Genomic DNA, 11,266 nt, shown 5'->3' on the forward strand with positions numbered 1-11,266 from the left:
TGATGCCATCTATTTTGTGAAGTGCACCAGTCCCTCCTGCAAAGCACCCCACAACATGATGCTGCCACCCCCGTGCTTCACGGTTGGGGATGGTGTTCTTTGGCTTGCAAGCCTTGCCCTTTTTCCTCCAAACATAATGATGGTCCTTTGTTTCATCAAACCAGAGGACATTTTTCCAAAAAGTATGATCTTTGTCCCCATGTGCAGTTGCAATCCGTACTCTGGCTTTTTTATGGTAATTTTAGAGCTTCTTCCTTGCTGAGTGGCTTCTTCCTTGCTGAGCGGCCTTTCAGGTTATGTCGATATTAGACTCATTTTACTGTGGATATAGATACTTTTGTACCTGTTTCCTCCAGCATCTTCACAATGTCCTTTGCTGTTGTTCTGGGATTGATTTGCACTTTTTGCACCAAAGTACGTTCATCTCTAGGAGACAGAACGTGTCTCCTTCCTGAGCGGTATGATGGCTGCGTGGTCCCATGGTGTTTATACTTGCATACTATTGTTTGTACAGATGAACGTGGTACCTTCAGAGTGTTTGGAAATTGCTCCCAAGGATGAACCAGACTTGTGGAGGTCTACAATTTTTTTCTGAGGTCTTGGCTGATTTCTTTTGATTTTCCCATGATGTCAAGCAAAGAGGCACTGAGTTTGAAGGTAGGCCTTGAAATATATCCACAGATACACCTCCATTTGACTCAAATTATGTCAATTAGCCTATCAGAAGCTTCTATAGCCATGACATCATTTTCTGGAGTTTTCCAAGCTGTTTAAAGGCACAGTCAACTTAGTGTATGTAAACTTCTGACCCCACTGGAATTGTGATACAATGAATTATAAGTGAAATAATCTGTCTGTAAACAATTGTTGGAAAAATGACTTGTGTCATGTACAAAGTAGATGTCCTAACCGACTTGCCAAAACTATAGTTTGTTAACAAGAAATTTGTGGAGTGGTTGAAAAACGAGTTTTAATGACTCCAACCGAAGTGTATGCAAACTTCCGACTTCAACTGTATGTGGTAGTGGAGTAGAGGCCTGAGGGCACACATTGTGTGTTGTGAAATATGTTGTGAAGGTATTGTAATGTTTTAAAATGTTGCCAAACCCTAGGAAGAGTAGCTCCTGCAGTAGCTAATGGGGATCCATAAATAAATATATCATAAATACAGTTACTTCTAATACCTCTGGGATGTTGTCCTCTTTTTTCTATGACTCTGATCACAGACTTCTAATACCTCTTGGATGATGTCCTCTTTGCAGGCTAGGACCATGTACTTCTTCATGTGACCTCATCAAAAACCTGAAAGAGTGGAGGTATTGGTTTCCATCCTGGCCAGTGGACCAGACCCATAGACTGGAGGTATTAGTTTCCATTCTGGCCAGGGGACCAGACCCATAGACTGGAGGTATTAGTTTCCATCCTGTCCAGGGGACCAGACCCATAGACTGGAGGTATTAGTTTCCATCCTGGCCAGGGGACCAGACCCATAGACTGGAGGTATTAGTTTCCATCCTGGCCAGGGGACCAGACCCATAGACTGGAGGGTATTAGTTTCCATCCTGGCCAGGGGACCAGACCCATAGACTGGAGGTATTAGTTTCCATCCTGGCCAGGGGACCAGACCCATAGACTGGAGGTATTAGTTTCCATCCTGGCCAGGGGACCAGACCCATAGACTGGAGGTATTAGTTTCCATCCTGGCCAGGGGACCAGACCCATAGACTGGAGGTATTAGTTTCCATCCTGGCCAGGGGACCAGACCCATAGACTGGAGGTATTAGTTTCCATCCTGGCCAGGGGACCAGACCCATAGACTGGAGGTATTGGTTTACATCCTGGCCAGGGGACCAGACCCATAGACTGGAGGTATTAGTTTCCATCCTGGCCAGGGGACCAGACCCATAGACTGGAGGAATTAGTTTCATACAGGAGAATGATCAGAGTCATGTCTCCACTATTACAGGTGTCACGGTTGTCGTTGGGAAAGGAGGACAAAAATGCAGCAGGTATGTGGTTGCTCATCTTTGAAGCTTTTATTAGACTCAAAATGAACACCAAAATAACAAAACGAACTCACGATCAACGAACAGTCTTCTCAGGCTCACACACGTTAGACAAGAAACAATCTCCCACAAAACCTACACCAAACAATTACCCATTTAACCTCTCTGGGCTAGGCGGGACGAATTCGTCCCACCTACGTAACAGCCACTGGCAGCCTGTGGCGCGATTTTCAAAACGTTAAAAATCCTATTACTTCAATTTCTCAAACATATGACTATTTTACAGCTATTTAAAGACAAGACTCTCGTTAATCTAACCACACTGTCCGATTTCAAAAAGGCTTTACAACGAAAGCAAAACATTAGATTATGTCAGCAGAGTACCAAGCCAGAAATAATCAGACACCCATTTTTCAAGCCAGCATATAATGTCACCAAAACCCAGAAGACAGCTAAATGCAGCACTCACCTTTGATGATCTTCATCAGATGACAACCCTAGGACATTATGTTATACAATACATGCATGTTTTGTTCAATCAAGTTCATATTTATATCAAAAAACCAGCTTTTTACATTAGCATGTGACGTTCAGAACTAGCATACCCCCAGCAAACTTCCGGGGAATTCGCTAACATTTTACTAAATTACTCACGATAAACGTTCACAAAAAGCACAACAATTATTTTAAGAATTATAGATACAGACCTCCTCTATGCACTCGATATGTCCGATTTTAAAATAGCTTTTTGGTGAAAGCACATTTTGCAATATTCTAAGTACATAGCCCAGGCATCACGGGCTCGCTATTTAGACCACCCGGCAAGTTTAGCACTCACCATAATCATATTTACTATTATAAAAGTTTGATTACCTTTTGTTGTCTTCGTCAGAATGCACACCCAGGACTGCTACTTCAATAACAAATGTTGGTTTGGTCCAAAATAATCCATCGTTATATCCGAATAGCGGCGTTTTGTTCGTGCGTTCCAGACACTATCCGAAATAGTAAAGAAGTGTCGCGCGCATGGCGCAATTCGTGACAATAAAATTCTAAATATTCCATTACCGTACTTCGAAGCATGTCAACCGCTGTTTAAAATCAATTTTTACGACATTTTTCTCGTAGAAAAGCGATAATATTCCAGTGTAATATAAGCCCAGTGGTCCCTTGATCGGCCACTTGAGAAAGGCGATAATGTGTTTCAGCCTGGGGCTGGAATGACGACATTCTGTTTTTTTCCCGGGCTCTGAGCGCCTATGGACGACGTGGGAAGTGTCACGTTAGAGCAGAGATCCTTAGTAAATGATAGAGATGGAAAAGAAGTTCAAGAAATGGTCAGACAGGCCACTTCCTGTAAAGGAATCTCTCAGGTTTTGACCTGCCATTTGAGTTCTGTTACACTCACAGACACCATTCAAACAGTTTTAGAAAATTTAGGGTGTTTTCTATCCATATGTAATAAGTATATGCATATTCTAGTTACTGGGTAGGAGTGGTAACCAGATTAAATCGGGTATGTTTTTTATCCAGCCGTGTCAATACTGCCCCCTAGCCCTAACAGGATATAGGACTCTCAATCAGAGGCAACGAGGAAGCACCTGCCTCCAATTGAGAGTCCCAAACCCCCATTAAACTAACATAGAAATACACTCACTAGACTAAACATAGAAATACATAAATATAGAACATAAACCAAAACCCGGAAATAATAAATCAAACGCCCTTCTACAAAAACATCACCCCGAACCACATAAAACAAATACCCTCTGCCACGTCCTGACCAAACTACCATAACAATTAACCCTTATACTGGTCAGGACGTGACAGTACCCCCCCCTAAAGGTGCAGACCCCGGAAGCACCTCGTGAATAAACAAAACCCCAACAACAACAAAAAAATCCCCCTAAACTAAAGGGAGGGAAGGGAGGGTGGCTGCCGTCACCGACGGCACTTGTGCTACACCCCCCCTCCCCAACCCACCTAAGCAGGTGGTGGTTCAGGCTCCGGCCTACTGTCCTCCAAAATGCACACCGACCCGATCAGCCTCGGGCCGTAGGCAGACTCCCCCTGTTCCAGATCATGGGCAGACCTCTTCCTCTCCACCCTGTAGGCAGACTCATTAATTAAACAGTTAATCACTTTAAGTTCTGAATTGTCAGGCTTACTCAGTTCAGGGTTGCTGCTAGACTCCCTTGGTTTTTGGTCATCGGCAGACTCTGGGCAGATGGGCCACTCTGGCTGATCCTGGCCGATGGGCCACTGGCATCTCCGGGCAGTCGGGCCGCCCTGGCATCTCCGGGCAGTCGGGCCGCTCTGGCATCTCCGAGCAGTCGGGCCGCTCTGGCATCTCCGGGCAGTCGGGCCGCTCTGGCGACTCCTGACTGACGGGCAGCTCTGGCGACTCCTGACTGACGAGCAGCTCTGGCGACTCCTGACTGACGGGCAGCTCTGGCGACTCCTGACTGACGGGCAGCTCTGGCGACGCCTGACTGACGGGCAGCTCTGGCGACGCCTGACTGACGGGCAGCTCTGGCGACGCCAGACTGACGGGCAGCTCTGGCGACGTCGGACTGGGCTGACGCACTGGAAACCTGGTGCGTGGTGCTGGTACTGGACGTGCCAGACTGGGAACACGCACCTCCAGGCTAGTGCGGAGAGCTGGCCTGGGGCTCCATCCTCGCCCCGAAAAACTGCCCTTGTGCCCCCCCCAAAAAAATTATTGGGGCTGCCTCTCGGGTTTACTTAACCTGTTAGGGCTAGGGGGCAGCATTTGCACGTCTGGATAAAAAAATGTACCCGATTTAATCTGGTTACTAATCCTACCCAGTAACTAGAATATGCATATACTTATTACATATGGATAGAAAACACCCTACATTTCTAAAACTGTTTGAATGGTGTCTGTGAGTATAACAGAACTCATTTGGCAGGCAAAACCCTGAGACATTTTCTGACAGGAAGTGGATACCTGATGTGTTGTATTGACTTTAAACCTATCCCATTGAAAAACACAGGGGCTGAGGAATATTTTGGCACTTCCTATTGCTTCCACTAGATGTCACCAGCCTTTACAAAGTGTTTTGAGTCTTCTGGAGGGAGATCTGACCGAACAAGAGCCATGGAACGATGATGTCCCATTAGACACCTGGCGCGCGAGTTCATGTTGGGTACCCTCGTTCCAATACGTTATAAAAGAGTATGCATTCGTCCACCTTGAATATTATTCATGTTCTGGTTAAAAAAGGCCCTAATGATTTATGCTATACAACGTTTGACATGTTTGAACGAACGTAAATATATTTTTTCCCCTCGTTCATGACGAGAAGTCCGGCTGGCTTAGATCATGTGCTAACAAGTCGGAGATTTTTGGACATAAATGATGAGCTTTTTTGAACAAAACTACATTCGTTATGGACCTGTGATACCTGGAAGTGACATCTGATGAAGAGAATCAAAGGTAATGGATTATTTACATAGTATTTTCGATTTTAGATCTCCCCAACATGACGTCTAGTCTGTATCGCAACGCGTATTTTTCTGGGCGCAGTGCTCAGATTATTGCAAAGTGTGATTTCCCAGTAAGGTTATTTTTAAATCTGGCAAGTTGATTGCGTTCAAGAGATGTAAATCTATAATTCTTTAAATGACAATATAATATTTTACCAATGTTTTCTAATTTTAATTATTTAATTTGTGACGCTGACTTGACTGCCGGTTATTGGAGGGAAACGATTTCCTCAACATCAATGCCATAGTAAAACGCTGTTTTTGGATATAAATATGAACTTGATAGAACTAAAAATGCATGCATTGTCTAACATAATGTCCTAGGAGTGTCATCTGATGGAGATTGTAAAAGGTTAGTGCATCATTTTAGCTGGTTTTATGGTTTTGGTGACCCTGTCTTTGACTTGACAAAACATTACACACAACTCTTGTAAATGTACTGTCCTAACATACTCTAAATTTATGCTTTCGCCGTAAAACCTTTTTGAAATCGTAAAACGTGGTTAGATTAACCTCTATGGGCTAGGTGGGACGCTAGCGTGCCACCCGTGGTGCACTCCATCAACAGCAGGTGCATTTCAAGAGCGGCAAATTTGAATCCAAATAAATGTCAAAATTCTAATTTTTCAAAAATACAACTATTTTACACCATTTGAAAGATAAACATCTCCTTAATCTAACCACGTTTTACGATTTCAAAAAGGTTTTACGGCGAAAGCATAAATTTAGAGTATGTTAGGACAGTACATTTACAAGAGTTGTGTGTAATGTTTTGTCAAGTCAAAGACAGGGTCACCAAAACCATAAAACCAGCTAAAATGATGCACTAACCTTTTACAATCTCCATCAGAGGACACTCCTAGGACATTATGTTAGACAATGCATGCATTTTTAGTTCTATCAAGTTCATATTTATATCCAAAAACAGCGTTTTACTATGGCATTGATGTTGAGGAAATCGTTTCCCTCCAATAACCGGCAGTCAAGTCAGCGTCACAAATTAAATAATTAAAATTAGAAAACATTGGTAAAATATTATATTGTCATTTAAAGAATTATAGATTTACATCTCTTGAACGCAATCAACTTGCCAGATTTAAAAATAACCTTACTGGGAAATCACACTTTGCAATAATCTGAGCACTGCGCCCAGAAAAATACGCGTTGCGATACAGACTAGACGTCATGTTGGGGAGATCTAAAATCGAAAATACTATGTAAATAATCCATTACCTTTGATTCTCTTCATCAGATGTCACTTCCAGGTATCACAGGTCCATAACGAATGTAGTTTTGTTCAAAAAAGCTCATCATTTATGTCCAAAAATCTCCGTCTTGTTAGCACATGATCTAAGCCAGCCGGACTTCTCGTCATGAACGAGGGGAAAAAATATATTTACGTTCGTTCAAACATGTCAAACGTTGTATAGCATAAATCATTAGGGCCTTTTTTAACCTGTTGGGTCTAGGGGGCAGCATTTGCACGTCTGGATAAAAAAAATGTACCCGATTTAATCTGGTTACTAATCCTACCCAGTAACTAGAATATGCATATACTTATTATATATGGATAGAAAACACTCTAAAGTTTCCAAAACTGTTTGAATGGTGTCTGTGAGTATAACAGAACTCATTTGGCAGGCAAAACCCTGAGACATTTTCTGACAGGAAGTGGATACCTGATGTGTTGTATTGACTTTAAACCTATCCCATTGAAAAACACAGGGGTTTAGGAATATTTTGGCACTTCCTATTGCTTCCACTAGATGTCACCAGCCTTTACAAAGTGTTTTGAGTCTTCTGGAGGGAGATCTGACCGAACAAGAGCCATGGAACGGTGATGTCCCATTAGACACCTGGCGCGCTACTTCATGTTGGGTACCCTCGTTCCAATACGTTATAAAAGAGTATGCATTCGTCCACCTTGAATATTATTCATGTTCTGGTTAAAAAAGGCCCTAATGATTTATGCTATACAACGTTTGACATGTTTGAACGAACGGAAATATATTTTTTCCCCTCGTTCATGACGAGAAGTCCGGCTGGCTTACATCATGTGCTAACGAGACGGAGATTTTTGGACATAAATGATGAGCTTTTTTGAACAAAACTACATTCGTTATGGACCTGTGATACCTGGAAGTGACATCTGATGAAGAGAATCAAAGGTAATGGATTATTTACATAGTATTTTCGATTTTAGATCTCCCCAACATGACGTCTAGTCTGTATCGCAACGCGTATTTTTCTGGGCGCAGTGCTCAGATTATTGCAAAGTGTGATTTCCCAGTAAGGTTATTTTTAAATCTGGCAAGTTGATTGCGTTCAAGAGATGTAAATCTATAATTCTTTAAATGACAATATAATATTTTACCAATGTTTTCTAATTTTAATTATTTAATTTCTGACGCTGACTTGACTGCCGGTTATTGGAGGGAAACGATTTCCTCAACATCAATGCCATAGTAAAACGCTGTTTTTGTATATAAATATGAACTTGATAGAACTAAAAATGCATGCATTGTCTAACATAATGTCCTAGGAGTGTCATCTGATGGAGATTGTAAAAGGTTAGTGCATCATTTTAGCTGGTTTTATGGTTTTGGTGACCCTGTCTTTGACTTGACAAAACATTACACACAACTCTTGTAAATGTACTGTCCTAACATACTCTAAATTTATGCTTTCACCGTAAAACCTTTTTGAAATCGTAAAACGTGGTTAGATTAAGGAGATGTTTATCTTTCAAATGGTGTAACATAGTTGTATTTTTGAAAAATTTGAATTTTGACATTTATTTGGATTCAAATTTGCCGCTCTTGAAATGCACCTGCTGTTGATGGAGTGCACCACGGGTGGCACGCTAGCGTCCCACCTAGCCCCAAGAGGTTAACCAGAACATGAATAATATTCAAGGTGGACGAATGCATACTCTTTTATAACGTATTGGAACGAGGGTACCCAACATGAACTCGCGCGCCAGGTGTCTAATGGGACATCATCGTTCCATGGCTCTTGTTCGGTCAGATCTCCCTCCAGAAGACTCAAAACACTTTGTAAAGGCTGGTGACATCTAGTGGAAGCAATAGGAAGTGCCAAAATATTCCTCAGCCCCTGTGTTTTTCAATGGGATAGGTTTAAAGTCAATACAACACATCAGGTCTCCACTTCCTGTCAGAAAATGTCTCAGGGTTTTGCCTGCCAAATGAGTTCTGTTATACTCACAGACACCATTCAAACAGTTTTAGAAACTTTAGAGTGTTTTCTATCCATATATAATAAGTATATGCATATTCTAGTTACTGGGTAGGATTAGTAACCAGATTAAATCGGGTACATTTTTTTTATCCAGACGTGCAAATGCTGCCCCCTAGCCCTAACAGGTTAAGGAGATGTTTATCTTTCAAAGGGTGTAAAATAGTTGTATGTTTGAAAAATTTGAATTTTGACATTTATTTGGATTCAAATTTGCCGCTCTTGAAATGCACCTGCTGTTGATGGAGTGCACCACGGGTGGCACGCTAGCGTCCCACCTAGCCCATAGAGGTTAACCCCTCCATAGCCCTGGAAATGCACATCTTCATCTCCGACCACCTCCATTTCTCCCGCCAGTCCAAATTGAATTCCCCTTGCTCCTTACTCTGCTGCTTGGTCTATATTTGGTGGGAGATTCTGTCACAGTTCTCGTCGGGAAAGGAGGACCAAAATGCAGCAGGTATGTGGTTGCTCATCTTGAACTTTTATTAGACTCAAAATGAACACCAAAATAACAAAACGAACTCACAATCAACGAACAGTCTTCTCAGGCTCACACACGTTAGACAAGAAACAATCTCCCACAAAACCTACACCAAACAATTACCCATATATAGGACTCTCAATCAGAGGCAACGAGGAAGCACCTGCCTCCAATTGAGAGTCCCAAACCCCCATTAACCTAACATAGAAATACACTCACTAGACTAAACATAGAAATACATAAACATAGAACATAAACCAAAACCCGGAAATAATAAGTCAAACGCCCTTCTACAAAAACACCACCCCGAACCACATAAAACAAATACCCTCTGCCACGTCCTGACCAAACTACCATAACAATTAACCCTTATACTGGTCAGGACGTGACAACAGGAACAGTATCTATACAGGAGAATGATCAGAGTCATGTCTCCACTATTACAGTAACAGTATCTATACAGTAGAATGATCAGAGTCATGTCTCCACTATTACAGGAACAGTATGTATACAGGAGAATGATCAGAGTCATGTCTCCACTATTACAGGAACAGTATCTATACAGCAGAATGATCAGAGTCATGTCTCCACTATTACAGGAACAGTATCTATACAGGAGAATGATCAGGGTCGTGTCTCCACTATAACAGGAACAGTATCTATACAGGAGAATGATCAGAGGCATGTCTCCAATGTCCACATTAGGGAAAGAAGTCACACTTCCTGTTTCCACTCATCTTTATTTGACTTGCTGTAATACAGAGATACAGGCCGTCTTAAATCGTACATTAACTCTCTTAACTTTTCTTCATTTTGTCTTCATTGAAAATGTGTCACGTCCTGACCATAGTAAGTTGTTATTTTCTATGGTAGAGTAGGTCAGGACATGACAGGGGGTGTTTGTCTGTTTTTGTATTTCTATGTTCAGTTTCTAGTTTTGTATTTCTATGTTGGTGTTGTTTGGGTTGATCTCCAATTGGAGACAGCTGATCCTCGCTACCTCTAATTGGAGGTCATATTTAAGTTGATGTTTGTCCCACCTGTTTTTGTGGGTGATTCATTTTGAGTAGTGTGTTTTCCTCTCTGCGTCAAGTTTTTTTTTGTTTGTTGTATTTCTAGTATTTAGTGTATAGCATTTAGTTATACGGAATAAATAAATATGTGGAACTTCGAACACGCTGCATTTTGGTCCAATCCTTCAGACAGCCGTGACAAAATGAAAGCTGTATGTTTCTTTATTCACCATTTCAATAAGGGAAGAACCAGTTTTAATGTCCAGCAGGCTCTGACAAGACCCAGAAAGTATTAACACTTCAAGACTCTATGGTCAGATGACTTTTCATAGAGACGTAATGGTAAATAATGGTAATGAGGGGAGGACTAAGACCATAGTACACCACTACACTGGGAGTAGAGAATCATCAATAGTGTTGCTGTGGACACTGGGTAATCTGACTAACACACACACCTGTTTGACCTCTCTGTGACCTCACTGTAGGACTACACTTATGTTACTATTCTGAGTCAATTCAGGTAGAATTTAATGTCCTGTGTTTGTGTTAACCATGGCAACCAGCATTGTAAATTAAGAGATGTGCAGAAAGATAATCAGACTCTGTGTCTGTGGATCCTTTCCCCTTGTATGTTTCATATCAGACTCTGTGTCTGTGGATTCTTTCCCCTTGTATGTTTCATATCAGCCTCTGTGGATCCTTTCCCCTTGTATGTTTCATATCAGACTCTGTGTCTGTGGATCCTTTCCCCTTGTATGTTTCATATCAGACTCTGTGGATCCTTTCCCCTTGTATGTTTCATATCAGACTCTGTGTCTGTGGATTCTTTCCCCTTGTATGTATGTTTCATATCAGCCTCTGTGGATCCTTTCCCCTTGTATGTATGTTTCATATCAGCCTCTGTGGATCCTTTCCCCTTGTATGTATGTTTCATATCAGACTCTGTGGATCCTTTCCCCTTGTATGTTTCATATCAGACTCTGTGTCTGTGGATTCTT

The 11,266-nt window shown here is 41.8% G+C and overlaps 1 long non-coding RNA gene across 1 annotated transcript; it reads left to right on the plus strand.

Annotated features, from left to right (window-relative positions):
• Nucleotides 1-815: 815 nt before the first annotated feature.
• On the plus strand, nucleotides 816-10,429 carry LOC123741778 (uncharacterized). Its single transcript, XR_006769360.2, has 2 exons — nucleotides 816-1,966; nucleotides 9,651-10,429. It is a non-coding gene; the product is annotated as an uncharacterized LOC123741778 (long non-coding RNA).
• Nucleotides 10,430-11,266: the final 837 nt, after the last annotated feature.

This window comes from Salmo salar, unplaced genomic scaffold (genome assembly GCF_965601325.2).
Source record: "Salmo salar unplaced genomic scaffold, fSalSal1 ptg000408l, whole genome shotgun sequence".
Lineage (NCBI taxonomy): Eukaryota > Metazoa > Chordata > Actinopteri > Salmoniformes > Salmonidae > Salmo > Salmo salar.